Genomic DNA, 24,070 nt, shown 5'->3' with positions numbered 1-24,070 from the left:
GATCCTTAGCAGGGTATTGAAACCTATTCACCAAGTGTTGAGAAACACTAAAAGTGATTCCAATTAAGCAGAAGGAAAGTGTAAACGCATGTTATTGGAAAACATTCTACTGGGTGTTTTGAAAAAGCTGCCACCAGTGATCTAGAGGAATTGATTGTTTCTCATTTTGCTTCATTGTTGATTGTATATGCACACCTTTGTTATTTCTATTTACATATTCAACATACCTGAAGCCAGCAAGGCTTTTGGGGTTTCACCACGCCTATCCCTACATTGTACCCTACTTACTTTGCCTCCTCCAGACCTATGCTGCATTTAGCTGGATTGGCTGTTAGTCTTGCCTCCCTGATACTATTGATGACTGCCTTAACTCTAGGTAAATGGGTTTCCCAATCAGGGCTATGAACAACCACGTCATCAGGATATACTGCAGCATACATCTGGTTAGGTCTCAGAATCTTGTCCATCAGTCTTTGGAAGATGGTTGGGACACCGTGGAGGCCAATGTATATTGGAACAACCTATCTGGAGTTGAGAAGGCTGTTCTCACTCGGGCTCTAGGAGTAAGGGGATCCTGCCAATAACCATTTGTTAGATCCAGGGTCATGATATACCTGGCCTTCCCCATTTTTTCTAAAAGGTCATCTACCCTGGGCACCTCATTCAGTTTCCGGAAGTCATTACAAAATCTCCAACTAAAACTATGGGGCTGAAGCACTCGCTCGAAGACGTTTCTATGACCCCTTATCTCAACATCTTCTCTATCACGTCCTTAATTGTTGCCCTATATGCCTCTGGGACCCTATACGGTCTAATGTTCACCCTCTTCCCTGGTGTTGTGATAATGTCATGCGTTATCATTTGAATCTTACCCTATATACCTGAAATCACCTTCGTGTTCCTCTTTACAAAATCAGTCACCTCATGCTTCTGTGCGGATGGCAGGGCGTCTGAAATATGTACCTCTGGGGGTCCTATTGGTGGAGTAGGGTAGGTTTTGATGGATACCAATATTTCTCTATCGCACCCTGGGTTCAATAAATTAACATGATATATTTGTTCTACCTGTTTTGACCTATTTGTCTTATTCTGTAATTTACTTCTCCCACCCTTTCTGTTACCTCATATGGACCTTTTCATGTTCATGTTTTGTGTTCCCAGGTTTCCCATGCAATGTCAAGGATACCCCAAGAGTGTCTACCATACAACAATTCAAAAGGTGAAAACTCAAGTGACGTCTGTGGTACCTCACATATGGCGAACATCTTTGTCAATGGCTTTCCTGAGCATAGACTTGAGGGTCTTATTAAATCTCTGGACAAGGCCATCAGTCGGAGGGTGGTATGTAGAAGTCTGTAAATGTTTAATGTTCACAGGAGGCATAAGTCTGCTGTTACCCTGGACATAAAAGGGGTTCCCTGGTCTGTGCGTCTCTCTTTTGGGATTCCAACCCCGCTAAACATAAGCCTAACCTCCTTTGCAATCCCCTTAGATTCCATGGTCAGCATAGGGATGGCTTTGGGATATCTCACGGCATAATCAAGCACCACTAAAATGTATTGATGCCCCATAGTGGACTTAGGTAGGGGTCCTACTAAATCCATGGTGATCCTTTCAAAATGAGTTTCTATGATAGGCAAGAGTACTAGTGGGCTACAGAAGGCTGGCTTGTGTATAACCTCAGCAACAGATCAGGGAAACTCTGGAAGATGAGGTAGCGCAGAGAGGAGAGGGACAAGACATTAAATTCCCAGAGCTGCTGGTGTCTCCTTTAGAGGGAGAAGAGAAGCAAGGGGAGGAGGAAGAAAAAAGAAGAATTTTGAAAATACACAAAATGATACATCTAAATTTTAAAAATGTGGAAAGTAAACATGTGTATAAATTATGTATAAAAATAGCCCACCGCAGAGAGTTAAAGGGGGTGGTAGATTCCAGATGGAGAGGCCACCTAGAACTAGGAGAAGAGGGGAATCCAGAATGGAGGGTACTGTATAAGCTACCTCTGGATAAGAGAGTAGGAGATCTACAGTGGAGACTAATACATGGTATACTGGCTACAGGTAGGCTCCTTCATAAAATAGATCCCAGTATTTACTCAGAATGCGCTTTTTGTACAGAGGAAGAAACTGTGTTTCATGCAGTGAGTGTAAGAGGCTAGACTCTCTGTTTCAACTCCTTAGCAGAACGTTAGAGATGCTGGGAGTTGAATACACAAAGACTATGTTTATTTTTGGAGTCCGCTACAAGAGGAGGGATAGCAATGTATGTGTAATAGTTAACTTTCTTCTAGGGCAGGGAAAACTGGCCATTCTGAAGTCTCGGAAGAGCAAATTGGCAGGCTTAGGGCTGATTCGGGTGGACAGGCTGTTCAGAGTGATGGCGGTGAGCAGGCTCAAGGTGGATTTCGCCTGTTTTAAATTGGTTCATGACTTAGAAGGGTTCCAGATGATGTGATGTGTGAGAGAGGCAATCTGTTCTCTGAGTGAGGAGGGGAGTCTTAATGTTTTTATTTAATTGTCTTGTTTTTAGGATTTTAAAGCGCTGTATGTGTAGAGGTTTTTAATACTGATGTGTTGGGGAGTTTCCCTAGAGTCAATATTGTCTTCGTTTTTCTTTTTTTTAATATAGATTCTTTGTTTTATAAATCTTAATAAAGGATTGTAAAAGTCAAAAAAGTCTCTCTCTCTCTCTCTCTCTCTCTCTCTCTCTCTCTCTCTCTCTCTCTCTCTCTCTCTCTCTCTCTCTCTCTCTCTCTCCCTCTCTCTCTCTCTCAGTCCTGGGTTTGTCAATTACAGATGATGTTTCTCTGTACTTGTTGATTATACTTTGGATATAACACCTTCAAAATTGAGTGATACGAGTTATTTCGCTCAATGTCTTTCTGTCTTTATGCAAGTCAAGGTTGTATAATAGTAGAAAACACTAGTGGAGGCTTTGAGTAAATTGTTGATGATCACAATTCATCAGAGTAGAAAAATGAAAAATCAGTGTATATAAATTATAGAATGTAGCCTTACACAAATCTATGCCATTGCAGGCATATGTATGTATGTTTTTTTGAGGAGATATTGTGATTTATGTAAAATATGCTGTTAGGGAAATACTTTATTTAAACTTTATTCAATATGTTCTGTATTAAGGTGGCTTGTTAAAGCCATGGAGAGAGAAGGCAGATTTCAAAATAAATGTACATTCCGCATGACAAAATGCACAGCTTTCGTTTGAAAATCACTTGCTACTAAAGCTCTCATTACTATATCATGAGTTCAGTACAATGACATTATTTTTTGAAAATCCTGCCTAAAGTATGTCTGGGCAGCCAAAGTAACAGGTGTCTCACCTAGATGCGCAAAGATGAGGTATGCTGGAGGTGTTAATTAGGGGTATTCACATGAACAAATGGATACTAAACAGGGGAAAGGGAGGGGAATAACCCATGACGCTTTTGTATAAATATATGTATCTTCCTGAGGCAGTCATTTCCTTGAATTGGCTCCGCCGATATTTGTGTTCTAAAACAAACATATTCATTGAGCCACACAGAGACTTGCAGTTGAAGTCAGTTGTAACAATGTTTACATGATTGTATTGGGGGTATACCTTTTCTTCATATTCTTTATTTGTCAGACGGTTTTCCCTACAATGCATTCTTACAATGCTTAATTCTTTTTGGTAGTGCCACTATGTCATTCTGTATCCATTTTTTGCTATAAATAAAGTTTAAGTAAAATGAATTGTTCCATTAGCTCAAGTAATTGAAAATTCCCACTTTTAACTTAATGGATTGAGATGGTGGGAGTTAAAAAGTTATTGATATGACCAATACCTTTATACAGCTCTGAGGGGTAGGTTAACTTGATAATTAAACTTTACTTCATTATGCCTATGCTTTAAGCCAATTACTTACCATTTTATCCACTTTACACACATAACTTGCACTGATACGTGAATACTTTATTATAAATTTCTTTTTGTTTGAAACTTTCATAAGTTAAAACGCCTATAAGAAAAATATCTTTATTTTTATATATATATATATATATATATATATATATATATATATATATATATATATATAATATATATATTTCTGTTTTTTGTTCCATAGAGTTATTCAGTCTGAAGTATTCAGTTGTATGAATAGTCGTTAGACACTTGAAGGATAGTGTAAGCTGCGGAGATGTCTTTTGACTGTTCCCCGCAAAGACTGTCATTGCCTTGGAAGGAGTGTCACCATTATTAGCTGCCACTTTTGCCTACTAGGACAATATTCTTGGTCCAAAAGTCTGATTCAGTCTGAGCAGCTGCTTCTCAGCGATGGGGAAATCACAGAGCGTGAAGCCGCCTTGGTGAAGTTGTTTGTGCTGGCAGAGAAGGGTGTCATTATAGTGTCTTTAATCTTTGATGGTGACCTAAAAGGAGATAAAAACACTTGTGCACTCTCCACAATCTTGCCACAAACTGAAGTGAGTTTTTACTTGCCTTTAGAGTCTGTGTTGACCATCTGAAGAACATTATTAGAAAAGGAAGTATATGGATGCACAACATTAGGTCAGTGTTCTTTGGAAGCAAGGGAGCACCGTCTTGTTTCATTTAGCACTTCATGCTTTCTAAAGGCATTGTCCAATAAAGACATTTGCTCGTCCCACCTATTTTGAACTGTTTCTGCTCATGTCTGTGTTGCCTAAGCAATTTCAGATAAATTACTGCTAATTTGCTGTTAATGAATTCTCTTTTTAGTCATGTTAACTTGCAAAGTTTTAAAACTATTTTTAAGCAAATTAAATGAGTTACAAGCAAAAAGCAATGTGGTGGCTGATCTGCCAATGTTTACCTTTCACTGCTCTGGTGTAATTTCTTAATCTGCAAATAAGTATGTTTGCTGGGGAATTATATACCTGTATATATATATACCTGTTTCCGCTGCTCCTTTTTTTCTGGGGCCATGCCATGCATTACTGGGATCTCCCAAACAAACTATATTTCCAGTAGCTTACATGAATTACAAAAGAACAGTACAAGTGCATTATATATTTATGTTTGTAATTATCAAAAATGTTAACAATGTACAAATGTATAACGAATGTACTGTGCTTCATCAGAAACCAAACCCTGTTGGCAGTCCAGTTTGTTTAAAACCCATTCCCCCTGGGACCTTGCTTACCACATATTCACTCTGTAAGCCAGCTTTTTCTGTTAGACTGAACACTTGTTACAGGAAGCATTGAGTGCTGACACAAGCAGCCTTCTTAATTTTTACTATTTTTAAAATTATAAGAGGCACTACAGATGTTCTCAATTTTATGTGATTAGATTTCCACAAAAAAAAAAATACAATCTTTTGATGATAAAATAGAAAAAAAAAATAATGTAAGATTTAATAAAATCCTGGTAGTTATAATAGCCTTAAGGTATTTTGATGCTACTCCATTTTCTAGCTGTACAAGTACCTAACCTTTCACAAGCATTACATTCATTAGCAAGCATAATAAAAGGGGGATATGTCTAAATCCCAGAGGGCTGTGCTTCCAGCTGTACAACTTAAGGGTTGCATTGTACATTTAAATGATCAATTAGCAAAGGGATGGAATACAAAGCAAAAGAGCTGATATTGTTGTATGAAATGAATTAGACCTCTCCTGCTGTGCATAACTGGCAATCGTATCACAGGAATAATACACTGTTTTATATAGAATGCTGCATATAGGGCAGTATGGTAACTAAGCAATCAGAATCTTACAACTGTCTAGTGCACCTTTAGGCTTTTAGGCTATTTCTATATGATTTATAAAACATGTTACCTTGTCTTTCTGAAAATAACCCCTCTGCGGAAGACTTGCATAATGTTACAAAGTACCTGCAACTGAAACCAATTACATTTAGAGAATGGAAGCAAACTGGAAAGGTCTCTGATGAAGTACACTGTGCCAAAACCATCACCAATGAATCCTATTTGAGTGTTATTGTGGGACACGTCAACTTTGTGTTGTAATATTATGTTAAATGAGACTTTCTCAAACGGTACGATAAAATAATGTAAAAATATTCAAGGACTTGAAACAGAAACAATTTGGGGTAAATCACTATGGAAGGGCAAAACAGTAAAAAACATTCAAACTGTATGGGAGAATTTAATATTATTTTGAGAAAGTACAGTCTTTAAAATGTGCTCTGAGGACTCCTTGTTATGCAGTTGTCAACTGCAGCATTTGTTGTGACTTGTAAGTGACTTTTATAAACCACAGTATATAAAAAAAGTAAGGTAAGAGGTTTGTTTGTTTATGTACAAGTTTTCACAAATGAAGGCTGACTTAAACTAAAGCATCAGTTTTGTAAACAGTATATATATATTTTTTTTAACTGCTTAAAAAAGAATACTGTTGAGCTGAAATCGCTTTGTGAAATAAATAGATGGCATCATTCAACAGGGGATAGTACTGAGCAGGCTTAAAGTCGTGCACAAACAGCAAAGTTCAAATGACTAGTACAGTATAAAAAATAAAATAATAATAATTTCAAAAAAATGGTAAGCTTTGTTTTTCTGGAATTGTTGTTTGGGTGATTTGACACTAAATGAGTGTTTATTTTTTAGTTATTATTTTTTTTAAGTGTTAACTGTTCCTCAGAAGTAACCATGTATGTTTCATACAGATGGGAAAAGATGATAAAACATCACTAGTAGACCTACTGTTGTGTTAAGAACTAGTACTGTAGTTTTAAAAAAAAGATTGATGTTTTATTAAAATGGTTTGGAGATACTGTAATTGTATAACTAAAAAAAATAAATGGTTGAATTTATTGCAAACATAGGTGTGTGTGTGTGTGTGTGTGTGTGGTGTGTGTGTGTGTGTGTGTGTGTGTGTGTGTGTGTGTTTTCCTCTCTATATTGCCACTCTTGCTTATTGCCCATTTTTTCTCATGGCACCAGGTGGTATAAAAAGGGTTGACTGTATATAAATATTTCAAAAGTAAAACTTTTAATGTTTGGTCAGAAGGGAATGTTGAAAGGCACCTTAGCTGGAATTCAAAGATAAATCTTCAGTTTGATCTGATGTTTGCATTAAATTCAGGACCCCTGCCTTATCAAAAAAAAAAAAAACATTACAAACATGTTAAACAACATGTTACTTGTTTGTCATGTACCATCAGCATGAGAAATATTGTAAATCTGATAATTGTTTTAATGTCTTTGTTCTGATTTAAATATATAATTCATTTGTTCTGCTAATTGCTAATCGGCTGTATATAATCCAGTCAAACATGATTGTACTGATCAATGTAATCTCAAAAAACACTTCTATGAAATTATTTAATGTGAGAAAATACCACAACAAAACTGTCAAAAGGGTGTAGGGCCATTGTGGGTATCGAAGAGGCTCTGATTGGACAAGACAGTTTGCAAAATGTTGGACTTGCTCTGAAGATTTGTCAACATGAACATTCCTCAACTGTTAAAACTCATAAATACTTTTTTTTTTTTTTGTAACTGTCTCGTGAAGGACTAATTTGTACAAGGTAGGACTCACTATGCACCGACTGTTAAAATAATGTTACCAGATTTGTGTCATAAACAAATTGCAGTATGGAAGTATGGAGAACTTCTGTATTTCAGAGTAACCCTTTCTACAGTCTAAAGGTCTAGGAGAGTCAATCAAAACAAGCTGCACTAGTAGTAAAGGAAAGATACAGCAGAGTGGTAGACTAGTCTATGCCTTGAAACGACATTCTAACTATTTATTTAGTAACCTTTCTCTCAGATATTTAGAATGTCCTAATTGCGTTTCCTGTTGTGTATCTTTTTGTATCCTAGATTAAGGACACCATGTTAAATGAAGGGACACCACATCAAAACAAGGGCAACAACTCGGGTAAGACAGCCATTAAATGTTTTTATCTAAATGCTAGAAGTCTCAGAAACAAAATATTCGAACTTCAAGCTACTACATTAACAAGTGATAGGTGTTACAGCAACTTGGTTATCCAAGAGTGATGGAGACGAATATAATATTAGTGGGTATACACTGTATAGGAAAGACAGGCAGGATAGAAGAGGTGTAGGGGTAGCGCTATACATGAAAAAAGTCTTGAAGCCCAGGTTTTAAATCTGGAAGAAAAATAAATAAATTACGCAGAATCAATATGGGTCAGAATAATGGGCAAAAATTCAAAGGACATAATAATAACGGCATGCTGTAGACCTCCAATTTAAGGCACAGAGCAAAATAATCTGTTATACATTGACATTAGAAATGCGTGCAGCAAAGAAGAAGCAATACTAATGGGGATTTACGCTACTGACTCTTAACTAATTGCCCACTCATGTACTCAAAATGCATTAGACTGTAAATGACTAATCTGGTGAGGCATGATTGTTAAAGCCGTTTAAAACTACAACTGGTTACAATGAATGTTTTTGCACAGGAATGATTATTGAAGACTAGTAATCTTATTAAGAACCTTTGCACTTTTGTCAAGGAACCACTACAGCCACAGACCGCCATCTGTTTTTTACCAATATAAATAATTTGTAACATGTGACGTATTTGCGGTGAGTGATAGTGGGATAAATAGGTTATTTCGGGTATGGTTTCACCGGTGTGTGTGTGGTGTGTTATTCCATTTAGGGTTTATCAACGGTATCCACACAAAACTGTAACAACTCTTTTGGAGAAAACTTTGCAAACATAGAAGGTATTGTTGACTGTGTTGTACAAAGAGTGAGTTCTGTGTGATGAATTTATTTTTGTTGACCCTCACTATAACGCCACCCTCACTTATTACCCGTTTTTGCCCATAGCCCTTACCTGACGGTATAAATTGGGTTGACTGTAGTACAAAAGCTAATCTCTTTTGGAGGCAATTTGTGCTACAGAAAGATGACTGTGACGGAGTTCTGGTGATGAATCTTCCTCCCGACCTGTGAGGGCGCTAAAGAACGGGAGGAGAAGTATCTGGAAGGGCTGGCCTGACAGTTCGTTTCCGGGTCAGGGAAGTGGGTCAGCCTGGAGGGAAGCGCGACTCTGTTGTAAGACCGTATTGATTTGAAAGGTAAACGAGAGGCAGCTGCAAGTAATAAGGCAGCTGCAACCGTTTATCTCGATATCATGCGGGATTACATATAGGGGCCAGGGTAACGCTGATCTTCTCCTTCGTTTGGGTTAAACGATTGGAGAGAGAGAAGGACTGAGAGAGGAGCTCTCAGAGTGGATTGTGTTCGTGTTTTGTATTGTTGTGTCTGTCCGTGTAACTGTCTGTTTTTGTATTCAGCACTAGACAGTTAACGCACATCTCCGGAGCTGTCGAAAGGAGAGCACTATCCGGAGCACCACTGCACTGAGCACCTGCACGTTTTCGATCACCCAGGACTGGTGACCGTACCGTTGTTTTTGTTCAGGACTGTGCCCTTGTTTTCATTATCCCCGTGTTACACATTGTTGTGTATTGCCGGGGATTTATTATTTTTGACGGTCGCCAGACCTGGAAAAGAGCAATAAAGCACTTATTCACTGAATCACTGTTGTCTGTTCATCACTCCTGCACCGCATCACCGCGACATCTGTTCCCCTTACCAACCACTTTGCCACAATGACTCATGGGATAGAGTGGATCAGGCTTTCGTTTAAGTGGTTTAGCATAGCAGAGACTTGCTGCAACTATTACTATGACCTAATATGACCAAATCTTGTTGAATGTAAAAATACTTAATACAGGTAGTGGACAAAAAAAATGGAAACACCTGGGTAAATGAGGGACACCAAGTATATTGAAAGCAAGGGCTTCCACACAGGTGTGGCTCATGTATTAATTAAGCATATATCCCAACATCCTTAGGGTCATGTAGAAAAATACTGGACAGGCCTGGTTGCCTATAATTATGGCTAGCATGGCTGCAAGATGAGACCTCAGTGACTTTGAAAGAGGGGTGATTGTTGGGGTGCGTTTGGTGCCCCAAAGTCACTGGTTCTGGTCGCTTTGAACAACTGCAACGTGTCATTTGTCACAGATCCACTACAGCCTACCTGACGCTACCTTTTGGCATAGTCTGTCCCGTTCTCACCCACCTCGCGTCATTAGTCCCTAAACTATCGACACTAAAATGAACCTTCCGGTTCCGTTTGTCCGCTCGGTTGACGTCTAGTTACTGACGGTTTAAAGTTGAAAAAACCCGCGCTCGTCAGCAAGTAGTTTTTGCGAGGTTCTTTGAGTTGTGTAACGACCTGTGGTTACAGCCCAACGTCACGTGTTTGCGGCAGTGTGCACCGTTCTACACGCTCAGGTCCCCAAGGTATCTCGTGTCCGCTAACGTCTGCTCGGCACCTTCTTTCACTATACCAGCTACTTAGTAGGAAGTAGTTCAAGATCTGTTACCCTCGTCACGTGGGTACCGACCACGGGTGGATTCTTGAGACGTCGGAACTCACGAACCAAGTTGCACTTCCCAAGACCACCAAGACAATGACACCCCGCGTAAAAGACCGGACCAAACCACGTGACGTAAAGGTATCCTTCCGTCCAGTTACGATTAGCATGATTCCCAATGATTCACTAGGTTATGAACTGTAGGGTACCACGCGTAAGAAAGGGCGGCCCCCCCACAGAACGGTCCTACTTTAAACGGCTATACTACCACTTCAGTGACTTTGAACAGACGGGTATGTGGACGTTTCACAAGTAACAGTGTCTAAGGTGATGTCGGCATGGAACTGCGATGGAAAAACGTCATCAGCAAAGGGCAACTCCAGGAGTGGGTGGAAGCGCATACTCAGGGATTGTGATATCTGTGCATTAATTTGAAGTGCAAGGCTAAACAGGCGAGCAACTGCAGATCAATTGACTGCAAATTTCAACTTGGGGCGCGAGCAGTCAGTTTCATCAAAAACGCTCCAAGAACTCAACATTGCTGGACACCATAGTCGGGTTGCAGTGCACAAACTGCTCGTCACACCTGGCAATGCATGTTTGCGAGTCCAGTGGTTCATAGAGCACAGAAATTCAAGCAATGCACTACCGAGCAGTGGAGAAAAGTGATATGGTCACAAATGAATCATCCTTCATGACTTACTCATTTTTATTGTTCTCGACAAATGGATCCGAGTGCACGTGGATGTTTAACTAAGTGGCAAATAAAATAAGACATTACCGTATAGATGACTGTTGGTCACCTAAAGAACTCTACACTTAGTTCTGAGTGCTTGGTTCCAACAGTGAAGGGTTCTGTCTTTTGTGGTTCAACGGTAGGTTTTTGTTGTGGGGCGCATTTTTCTGGCATGGTTTGTGTGCACTCATTCCCATAGAAGGCAAGGTCAATGCTAATCGCTACTTAAGGGTACTAAGTGATCATCTTCATCCCATGTTGCAGCATTTCTTTCCCGCCGGGGGGGTGTCTGCCAGGATGACAATTTGCCTGATCCTGCCATTTTCTAAAGAATGCACCAAGCACAAAACCAGTTATGTGAGGCACAAAATAACGCTTTTAAAAAGCAAGCCTTAACTCTGCGCACACCACTCCAGCACTCACTCAAGCATTAAACACAGGAGCTTTCCAAGGTATGACAATGGAAAACACCCAGTGGATATTCAAGCCTTGAATGAAGGTTCCGTCCACATCTGCAGTGCCCGGAATAATCATGGTTTGTTTCTTTCCACTCTGGGGGGGGGAGTACTGTATGTAACAGAACGAGCCAACAGATACTAAACACAAGGCCGTACCTAAGACCCAGGAGCTGGGGGATTATGAGCACATTTTGTGTCAACAAAATAATTTTACAATTGGTGACCAGAAGATGACTTACTCATTTTTATTGGGTACATGAGACACCATCTTGGTATCCGCTGTAATGTGGATGTTTAACTAAGCAATACAAATAAAATAAGACATTACCGTATAGATGACTGTTGGTCATTGCAGCTATTTTACAGTAAAACACGTCTTGTTTTCAGAGTTGCCCATTTCTTGGCAATTTCACTTAGTTCTAAGCCATCAGTCAGATCCTTCCCACAAGCTTGTAAGATTAGACTGTCCAATCTGTCTTTTGTCATTGTCCAACGGTAGAGGTTTTTATTCAGAGCAAGCTTACTAAATGTTCTCTTATATTTGGCAACAGTTACAGGTACTGTTGAAAGCAATTGCTATGCATGGTATGTCAGAGGGAAGATGCTCCTCTTATCCTTCAACAGCTGAAATGTTTCCTGAATTGTTTCATGTTGAACATTTTGCAGTGTTGACCTGAAAATATCCAACTCAGCAGCCAAGACATAAGGATTTGGGCTATGCACTGGAAACTGATCACATGCTGCAGAAATCCTGTCTTCTGCTGGGGTGTGTGAGAATGATGGTTGCAGTACACCTGCCAATGGTTCCACTGCCTTCAGACACACTTCCAGGTTTTCTTTGTATTGAACAACCAGCATATTCAGCCTTGAATTAACGCCTATAGAATTCTCATGAGCTCTTCACTCTGCAGATTTTCAGTCAGAATCTTGGTTTTGTACATTACATTCTTCATAAACATTAGACTGACAATGAAGTCAAAATTAAGAATCTTGGAATACAATCCACTGGTTAAGCCTCATCCTTGACTGATATGGAGGGGCCACAGCAAATCTATTTCATAGATGCAAGAATTGCTTCAAAGGATTGCCAGACTGCTTGTACTGACTCTGCTCTTGCTGTCCATCTGGTTTTGGACAGGTTGCGTAGCTTTAGTGCATTTTCAATGTCATCAAGTTGTGCATGTAGTACTCTGTACAGTTCTTCCACAAGAACGAACAGGTTGGCAATGATTGGACTTGCATTGCAGCTGTGTTCTATTACTGTATTTGATCGATGAGCCTGGCATGGAGTATAAGGCACTGACCTTCCGAGACGCTCTTGCAATTTGTACACCTTTGAATTTTCCACTCATTGAAGAAGCACAGTCATATGACTGGAAATAGAGCTCATCGGTGCTCAGCGTGTTTGACAAAATTCTATTTAAAATTATTTCAGCAAGACCACTACCTGTTTGTCAGTTGCTTCTTTCATTTCCAAAAATTTTTCTTTTGGATTGCCGTAACTGTTAACATACCAAACATCAACAACCAATCTGTCCCTGTTGGAAGTATCTGGTGTGGTATCCGCAGCCACTGAGTACAGTCTTGCTTCTTTCAATTCAGACTGTATTTTGCTCCTAATGTCTGATGCCAAGAGCTCAATAAATTGACCTATTGAGAAAACTGTGATACCTAGAAACATGAGAATGCAAACTTTAATTTTGATGCAAAATTATGTATTTTCTTTCTGTGATCTTTTCTTTTTTTCCCCTAAATTATGCTTGAACAGAAAAACATGTTGTTTTTCTCAATTAATACCTAAATTCCAAACCTTCAATCCTAAAATAATGCTACTTTGCATTTACATATACGGCATTTTTGTTTTGTCTAGGTAAAACGTGTTTCTGTAAAGATCGTTAAAAAAGGGAAAAAGCTACTTTTGCAGTTATCCTTACCGCACTTTATTTTATAGTCACTTAAGACTAGTATTTTGACTTTATTGCTAACACTGTTAAAAACAAAAAAAAACGAGACATCAAAAACCTGTTTTTGCTGTATTTACTGGGAAAGACCTACCTATATATTAAAAAAAAAATACTGTTGAAGCAAAGGAGTCACCAGCAATATCGTTATACACATGAGGAATCTAAAGTCTACCTGAATAATAATAACTATTTTTTTAACAAAAAAAATGCTATATGAATGTCTACCTCATTTGCACTCCCACTGACCCGTGTTTGCTGCATGTCAATGGAATGGCTGGTGCCGGGAGCGTCGATGGTAACACCTGTTTCAGCTGCTGTTGTTGCCACCGCCACAGGACGAGCCACTGTTCCACTGTCAGTTCAAATTTACCATTTGAAATGGTATATATTTGTGGCTGATTTCCAGGTCTTTAAGATGCTTATCATTGTACGTCTTACAATAGTCATCATCAAATTCTCTTTCACACAGCAAGCATTTTAATTTTGTCCTGCGTTTTCTATGCTTGTTGGTCAAATTTTTTTTTCCATTTTACCAATCAACACAGTCTGCAGTATGTTCCCAGTGTTATTTAAACAACAACAAAATAAAAACTGTTTAAATTAAGTGTGTTATTTTTTGTAGAGATTGATGGTAGTGTCTGTTTCATGCATTTCAGACAGATAGTGGGAAAAATTGATTCTTCAACCAATCAGTGTACAGCGTTTCAATCACGTGAACAAACAGAAAGCTTGACACTGGGTCAGGTGATGTACAAACATCTGCAAAACAATACATTTTTTAACCTTTCCGATTCTGGTTACAACTGATTGTGCTATAATAGTAATTATAAACGGTGAAAATACACACAATCGGTTTGTCATTTTGTGAAGTTAGTGTCGACACACTATGACAAACCCCCCCCCAACATATTTTCGGCCCTGAGTAAGCAAATACCTGTATAATTTAATCAACAACAACAATCAACAATAACAGACCATTATACAGTAGTTTAAAGCCCTGTATAGATCGATCAGTCAACAGTTTGTATTTCCTTATGCGTAAAGGAGTTTAAGGGCAATTTAAATAAGAGCAACTGCAATATCGTGAATGTAGTTGTCAGAGCAAAGTTGGATACGAGTAAGTAGTAGGTGCAGTAGAGTATTTCATTATGGATGGACAACACTTGCAGGATGCCACTGGCACAGTTTCCAGAAGATCACGGTTAATAGGCTACTGAGAAAGAAAAACGAAAAGAAAACGGATGGGAACATAATAGAAAACAACCAATTAAAAAAAAATTAGATTAGTTAAGATTAATTACATAGGTAAAATGCACTCATATATTTGAGACAGTTGTCATTATGAAGAACACAAATACAGAGGCATCGATAGCTCACCTCTCTTCCCAGCTTCCTGGTAGGTAAATTTGTTTTGAATTCTGTATAATCTGTGATGGCACTTTAAATATTTAGCTTATTAGCCATACTAATGCCTATGATAATGATAAACATTAGATTCAAATGTATGCATGTGGACAAATTTAATATGCTTAAGCACAAACTGATTTGAATTGATTTGGGTTGTGTGTTCAGTGAGTAGAGAACAGGATTGAAGACGGAGGTGGTAATAATAATAATAATAATAATAATAATAATAATAATAATAATAATAATAATAGTAGTTAAAATAGAAGCTCACCGTGTTTTGTCTGTATAGTCCGTTTTGTTTGTCTCTTTTGTTTTGGCGAATGTGCCATGTCCTGTGTTTTTGTTTGTTACAACCTTTTTATTTACTGTTCTGTTAAATCATTAATTGCTGAGCGCAAGCAAGCGCTCAGCTTCCCCAAAACTCCACCTCTCTGTTGTTTATTTCCTGGTTCCTGTTTCTGGTTTAACGTCCCCCACTCTGGCCATCTTTGTGACAGTTACATAACAAATGCGGTTTCTATATACTAACACACACACACACACACACACACACACACACACACACACACACACACACACACACACACACACACACATATATATATATATATATATATATATATATATAATATATATATAGTATATATCTGTAATTTAAGACTGCTATGACTACTGTGGCTGCTGGTTTTTGTTTCAACCAATCTGTTATTTAATTGAATCAGTTATTAGCTTAATTAATCAAGATTAACAGGTGTTCCAGATCTTTAGCCACTGATGATTTAAAGACACCTTTAAAACCTGCTGGATAATTGGAGACCCCAGCTCTAAAGGGACATTCTGAAGAACAGACTGCTGCAGACTTTCACCCCCAATTTCCCTAAAGACATTGGAGGCAGTTACATATCTCTACAGAACAATTTCAACACATTGCACATTGATCATGTCTAATCTGTACCTCTATTGGCAGCATCATGGCAGATGTTTATATATATTGTCATATTTTACATGTCTTAATAATATCTCTATTATGTTAATTCTAGTGGTTTGAGACATATTCTGATGTACAATAACAGCTTCAGCTCAGTCACTTATTTTACCCCACAGGGGAAATATCTGGTACATACTGGAAGCAGCTGTATGTGTGTACTGTACATTAGGGATGCAGTGGTTATGATTTTCCCAAACTGAAGCTGAACTAAAACTGACATTTGCATAACATTCATAACCGAACAATGTCAAAATTAAAAGCGTCAGTGATCTCAGAACTAAGCCGGCTTCATTTTTCGGAGTTCATCCCACACTTTTCTGCATGTAGATAGTTCATATTAACATCCCTTAATACTTTTAATATAATAACATTTATCAAAAGTTACGACAAGACTTACCTGATTGATTCTGACTGCCCTCAGAAAGGATAACCACAACGTTCACACTTAATTTTATTATAGTAACAGGCTATAGTAAACCAGCATCCTAAACAAGAACTTTGTTAATTTTTTTGGGGGGGCTGGTGGAGGGTCGGAGTTCTAGCTTTATTTTTTTTTCTCACATAAATCAGGTTGCACAAATGTAGTTAAATGTTTTGGTTTGAAACTTTCATTTTGGTTTTATTGAAAACCATCTGGATGTCAAAAACAACTCAGAAGTGATAACAAAAATGAATCAATCATAACCAACTTGCATCCCTAATGTACATCAATCTGTTCATTCAAAGTCACACATTTTTACAAATATCAAGGGAAACGCTTATCCTTTAGCATAAGCTATTACAAATATCAGACGCTGGTTATATATAGAAGTGCATGTCTGTGCTCTTTGTATGTACTGTCTATGTAACATGCTTTTAGTCAGAATCTGGGGAAATAATAAGACATCTGTCATCTTTGTTCATTCGAGTTACATTTTTACAAATCCTAATGATCTGCTTTTTCATTTTACTTTATTTTAATTTAGCTTTTGCAGTTATGGCAAGGGGTAAGTATGCTTAACCAAAGTGTCTAGTGATGATACTTTTGTTTGAAGAGAGATTGTGAGAACTCTTTGCCTTTTCTTGACTCCTACTGAACGTAAATGTTCACGGCTTTGATGAGCAGAATCGTCCTTCAGATACGATTATTAAAGGTAGGATTTGTTTTTTGAAATGACAAATAACTCAAGATTGTATTTCAGAATATAAGTAGACTTTGAAAACTCAGTTTACCAAAAAGCTTGGAAGTTTTAAATTTGTCTGCTTTCCCCGCAACCTCTCTCACCATTATTTGAAAAAGTATATACTCTGAAATAACTTTCCAAACTTTAAACACAGCAGGAAGAATTAACAGGAGACAGATGGGCAGCTAGACATTGATCAGAATGGATCAGGAAGAACAATTCTTGACAAGGATGATAAATGTAAGGGATCTGTGTGCTCAGATCTATGTTCCAAATCTAAGAATGTGTGTAGCACGTCAATATACCAAGTCTGTCTGTTTAGAAAAGTGCTGCAGCTACAATATTTGAAAATAAATACTGGCTTCTTTACACTAACTGCAAAGAAAATGTTTGTATCTGTATAAAGTACTGAGCAGGTATTGATTTGAAGGTTGCTTCTGTATGTTGCTAAGAAGTAAATTAAAGAGATTTTATTTCTGTTTACTTTAGATATCCCAATACATCTAAATAAGCAAGTATGTATATCTGAGCAAGGATAGACTATCATGTCTTCAGATATATACAAAAGAGTGCTGTGATACCTCAAAGTGTTACTTATTTTCAAAGAATGCAAAGTCTGGAGATGAGGATTTCTTGACTATTTTACTCCATTTAAATCCATCCCACATGTCTAGTGGTACTACAAATAATATTAATTTTACTAGCAGTGCAGAACAACTCTGGGAACATTTGTTTTTGTTTGACCCCAATAAATGTTTTTTTTTTTTTATATATATGACAAAATTATGTTTATAATTTTTTGAGGGGTTACGATGCTACTGTTGTCATATACACACGTCCACATACCACAACCATTTGGAACCACATGGTGTTGGTAAATTGGTAATAATTATATATATTATATATATATATATATATATATATCAGACTAACATTGACTTCAGATTGTAACTGAAGTCACGTGTGCTTATGCTCCTACTTGTTGGCTGGAATCCGTGCTGCTAGCTGAATGAACATCGAAATAGGTAAGTGGATTTCAGTTAATTTGATAGTTAAAATCGCTGTCTACTTAGGTAACTAGCCTGCACTTAAATTGTAATTGAGTTGTCCAAACTATGCTGGGCTGTGTTGAATTGTGAGGTTAATGGGAATATTGTGCTAAGTATACGGCTCTAGGTCTGCAGGATAGTATAACTTGGTAAACAGTATCTCATTCCTACTCTGACACTAAACGTCTGGATCCCCTGGACAAAGCGTGCTCACATTTTCTCCTCTCCTAGAATGAACACTGGTAAGTACTTGCTTCAGATACCACTTCTAACTTCCTCTCCCCCTGTACTGCCTGCTACAAACTGTTAATTCTCCTTCTTAAATTGCCGTTCTTTGACTAACAAATCCCTGCTTCTCAATGAACTTATAACTGATACTAATCTTGATCTTTTCTGACTAGCAAAACCTAGCACTCTGTAAATGATAAGCACTCACTGCATCTATCCACCCCAAATGGCTACTTGCTCTTTGACAAGCCACACCTCACAGGTACAGATGGGGGCTCTGCTGTTATTGCTAACTCTACGCTTGCCACCTCAACTCTCTATGCCAGCTTTCTCTTTGTTTGAGCATCTCGCTATCAAGCTCTCCTTTCCCATGTCCCTCACCCTTGCTGTTCTCTATCGTCCACCAAAGAATAACTCTTTTATTGCTGAGTTCTCGCAATTCCTCTCTTTAATCTGCACTTCAACTGACAAAATTCTACTCCTAGGTGATTTCAATATCCATATCGATTTGCCTTCTTCCCCTCTAATGACCAACATTGTCAAGCTCCTTTACTGTCTTAGACTCTTTCAATCTGTCAACGTTCCCACTCACACCCGTGGACACACCCTCTATCTGCTCATCAACAGGGGTCTTGATATCTCCAATCTCCTAGTCTCATCTCTCTCTCTCTCTCTCTGACCATTTCTTAATCACTGCCAATATTAATATTCCTTCACCTTCAGCTACTACTGATACCTGATACCTGATACTGTTATTTCCTTCAGTCCCAAGAATCTGCCAAATCCTATAATACTCTTGGAATGTGTCTTTTCTTTCATTCTGACTGGTACTCTTCTGTCTTTGGTCGACGATGCGGTGACCCTCTACAACACCACCCTTACCCAGAGCATTGACACAGTTGCCCTGCTTACAGCCAGAACAGTGAAGAAACATCACAACTGTCCATGGTATACCCTCAAACTTCGACTGCTTAAGTCTACCCGCCGCAAGTTTGAGCGCAAGTGGAGGTTGTTCGGACTAACAGTTCACAGAGAGATCTGGACAGATGCTGCTGCCAGAATGAAATATTCATAAATGGGACACGATAAACCCAATATTCTCTTTAAAACCATTGCCCAAATCCTGCTCTCTCCTCCTTCTCTCCTCTCTCCATTACTGATATCTTCAGCATATTGCTGAATTCAATACTGCCACGTGCCCCCTGGAACCCTGTCCGATAAATCTTGTCTGTCTCTGTGCTTCTGACCTTGCTCCTTCCATTATGCACACTCTCAACCTGTCCCTGGACTCAGTACTTGGTTCCTGCTGCCCTCAAGATTGCCTGAATAATGCCACTGTTCGAAGAACCCTCCCTCAACCGGGCTGATTTATCTAATTTCCATCAAATAAATCAAATCTTTTTTCTCTCCAAAACTCTTGAAAGGGTTGTAGCCAGCCAGCTGATGAAGCATCTCACAGATAACAATCTGCTTGAATCTGCAGTCTAGCTTCCGGCTGTATCACAGTTCTGAAACTGCTCCAGATTGTAAATGATCTTCTGCTTAATATTGATGTTGCTTCTCCCTCTGTCCTTGTCCATAGATGCTAGCTTTCTTCTTGACCACTTTCAGAAGTATGCTGGGATCTCTGGAACCTGTCTGTCCTGGCTGTCCTCTTACCTATCTAGACGCATGCAGTCTGTTTTCTATGATGGAAGTACTGCTGACGCAAACCTGATCACTTGCGGTGTCCCTCAAGGGTCTGTTCTTGGGTCTCTTCAACATCTACATGCTTCCCTTGGGACACCTCATCTGCCAACTTAGCCTCAGGTTTCACTCCTATGCAGATGACACCCAGCTCTACCTAAAACTATGGTTTCTGCCATGGTCTGGCTCTCAGCTTGCATCAAAGACATCGAGGCCTGGATGTCTGCCAAGTTTCTTCAGCTCAACACCAACAAATCTGAACTTCTAGTAGGATCGAAAACTCAACTCAAGAATTTCAATATTGCTGCATTATACCTTGGAAAATGTCTGCTGCTGCCTTCCCCCACTGTACGAAGTCTTGGTGTAAGTCTGGATATTAACCTTGTAACGGTTGTTGTTTTGGGGTGCCAGGTAGACGATTATGACTACCAAAAAATAAAAAGAAAAATATTAAATGCAACTTGCTACTAGGACTGTCCAATCGACAGGCCCAAACCCCACTCACAAACAATTCCAAACTGGGGTAACATGGAATTAAACTCGCATGCCTTTATTATTTAAACAGGAGCCATTACACTTTCATAATTCTCATAGTAGAGACAAAAAGAGACAAGACCAGTATTTAACCAGTATATTCAATATTTGATTGGCTTACTTGGATTCAAAAGAAAAAAACACTTTCAAAAAGAAAACACACTATAACATACAATAGTATTCTTGTGCCTGTAATTTCCCTAATCAATTAATTTAGCCAAACGCTAATTTCTGAATACCAAAACAAGGCAAGTTTAGCATTGTTAGGTATATAAAAAGGAATTTGCAGACAGGGTATTTTTATTTATTTTTTTACTGTTTATATTTAATGTACTATGCCCAGTATTTTACTATATTTAATGTATTATGCATTGTTCCTCACTATCTTGTAAAGCGCTTTGTAATGGTGGTCCACTGTGAAAGGTGCTATATAAAATAAATATTGATTGTTTGATTAATTGATTGATGCAAATACAGTTTTGCTCTTTATAATACTGTGGTTAAGAGACTGCTATTTGTGTTCCACGTTATAATGAAAATGCTAGTGGAATTAAATATAATAAAAAACGTTATAATGAAAATACTAGTGCAATTAAAAACAAGTTTTGCACCTTAACAGGGGAGCTCAATAATAATTGTGTATGTTATGCGTTTTCTACAGCTATGGCCAAATGTTTTGCATCACTCTATAGAATTTTGCTTCATAAAGTTGAATGAAACCTGTTGAATAATGTTACGTTAACATACTGAATTACATATCGCTTCGCAGTTTCCCATATACTTAACGAAAAACTGACAAAAATGTAAAAATCTGACATTTCAGAATCTAACATTAAATACTGTACTACTATTATGGCTTCCGATGGACTTTTGCAATATCATTTTGTAGTTTCTTTGATTGCATGATGTTAAATAAAAAATCTAAAGTGTGTTATGCAAAACGTTTAGCCACTGTAATCTCAGCAACATTCCTTCTTCTCAGGATTCCACTGGCAGTTTTGTTTGGCCCTTTCATCAAGTGCTGTATTCCCTTATCCAACCACACAGATTGATGTAGACGTCAATACCTTAAAACAGATGGCACCCTGTCATGAGCACCAGCGGCGCTACATGGTAACCGAGCTTACAGCACTTTGGAAAGCTTTGTCTGATGAAGAGATTGCTCCTGATACAATTATACATGCAAATGAAACTTTCACTCCTGATTTGTATGTAATCTAGATTTTTTTTTTTTTTTTTTACCATTTACATAATAGATATAAAATAAGGCTTAATTGTTAATTTACAAAGATTGCAAATCTTGTAATAAGCTAGTAAATATTTTGCACCGTTGTTACAAATGATGGTCATCATCTTGTTTTAATGCTGCTCCACCTTCAACAACTGCATGCTCGTTTTTTTTACTATTTAAGTAAGCACATAAATTACCAGTAGTAGTCTTGTTTTTCCAGATGTTCGCGTACTGAGGTGCTTGTTAAGTATTCATTCATCATTTAGTCAGTGAAACAAAAAAGGGTTAAAGACAAAGGAAATTTTGCTTTTCTACTTGCTCGTACTGATTAAGAAACCACACTACTGCTGACCTACTGTATCAAGGGACTGAGCTCCTTTATTATAGCACATCTTCAAATGGAGTTGCAAATTGAGCCCTTAAATGAGACAGTTCTTCACATGAAGAAAGTTTTGTAAGCAAAAATGTTGTTTTATATACTCGCTGCAACCTTTATCACACTTTATGAAATCATTAATCATATAAAATCTATGAATCAGTTCACAGTATATACTTTATTGAAACTTGGAAAGTCAAAGATGTGTACAACTGTATCAGCAGTGAGTTTGCTTGTGTCTGCTTGTGGGCTGTTAAGTCTTTATAACTGGGGGGGGGTTGTATAGCTTTAAATGACATTTTAAGGTTTTAAGATTTTTCTTTTGAATGTAAAGGAATGTGTTTCAGGATGCAATGCATAAAGAAACTGATGAAATACTACTTGGATCAGGTGAGCTCATTTTAAAATTTAGAAATAAAGTCAGTTTTTTAGGTAGCATTAAATCCCTTAGTGATCTAGTTAAAATGGTTCTTCACATTTAAGGAAATGCAGAAAATCATGTGTCAAATAAGTATACAGTTCATAGTATCTGATTTTTCATTGTATGCTATTTCTTTAAAGCTGTTATAAGGATACAACACAATTATTTGCTGTCATTGCCCTCTAGTGGTTTCTATTAGGATTGACACCGTTGTTTTGTGACACACTGTAGACCCCCTGCTGTATATGTCAAAATGTAAGTGTGACATATATAATGATGACCAGGTTCCTCCATATACTACTAGGTTATGAAAGCAGTGCTTGAAGCTCAGTTGCTTAACCTTGTCAGATAAAACAGTGTCAACGTTTCAGCTGTGAAAAGGGCTGGAAATCCCATTCATGGTTGTTTTTCTTTAGGGAAAATGCTTCTTCCTAAATTTAGTTGGCTGCAAGCTGTCCTAGATTATCAGTTCCCTGCACAGACTAATTACAGTGCAGTTCTTAGTTGATAGTAAGCATGCAAGGGAAACCTAAAGCTAAATCTCTAGTTTCTTTCAGTTGTTCTACTTGAGACGGTAAACTGGAACTTGACATACCTAGTGGTTGCTATAAAATGTTGTTCTGACAACCTATGATGACGTAAATATACTGTTTATATATATAATATATATATATATATTATATATAGATATATATTAATATATATATATATACAAAAATTGTACATTAAACTACATTTTCAAAAAGCCTAAAACAAATATTTGACACAAACACTGAATCTGTTCCAAAAAACCTGTCACCCTCAGACTCCCCCTCTGAAGGTTGTGTGGGCCCATCAGCCAGTTTTGAAACCACTTTGTTAAGTACACCACCAGTTTTATCGTCGTCCACAAATTAAACTGAAACTAAACTGTTTTTTTCAGGTCTTTCAGTTAAAGCCTGGATTGTCCCTCGGAAGCACTTTCCTTGCTCAATTTCTGCTTGACTTGTCTTGCTCAAATTTTGCTTGTACATAGAGGACGAAATGTAAGTTACAAGATAAATGTAACTCATACTTAGTTTAAAACATTACTTCACGCAGTTTGAAGGGTAAATCTTTTTCTGTTTTTATTTTAAAGGTCTAGGCAAAAGGGAAAGAATCTCAGTATTGTAATGGTCTGGGCTGAAAAGCTGAAAGCTGGCCTGCACTCTTTTGTGTTTGGGAAGTTTTTTTTTTACTAGCCTGCAGGAACAAGATGTCTTGATGAGTTTTTAGTATTCCACTTTAGTGTATACATTATCTATCTATCTATATCTATCTATCTATCTATCTATCTATCTATCTATATATATATATATATATATATATATATATATATATATATATATATATATATATATATGAATAGTTTTGTATTTTTGTAATGTATTTTTAAATTAGTATTATTGTATTTTTTAGCTACAACTTAAAATGCTCTTGTATAATGTTTAG

At 37.7% G+C, this 24,070-nt stretch overlaps 1 pseudogene; it reads left to right on the top strand.

The window, feature by feature from the left end:
• Positions 1–380: 380 nt before the first annotated feature.
• On the top strand, positions 381–23,854 carry LOC121326403 (annotated as a pseudogene).
• The last annotated feature ends 216 nt before the right edge of the window (positions 23,855–24,070 follow it).

The sequence above is a fragment of the Polyodon spathula genome, chromosome 2 (assembly GCF_017654505.1).
Source record: "Polyodon spathula isolate WHYD16114869_AA chromosome 2, ASM1765450v1, whole genome shotgun sequence".
Taxonomy (NCBI): domain Eukaryota; kingdom Metazoa; phylum Chordata; class Actinopteri; order Acipenseriformes; family Polyodontidae; genus Polyodon; species Polyodon spathula.
Note: the sequence above shows the minus strand (reverse complement) of the source record. Positions and strands in the feature narration are given on the sequence as shown.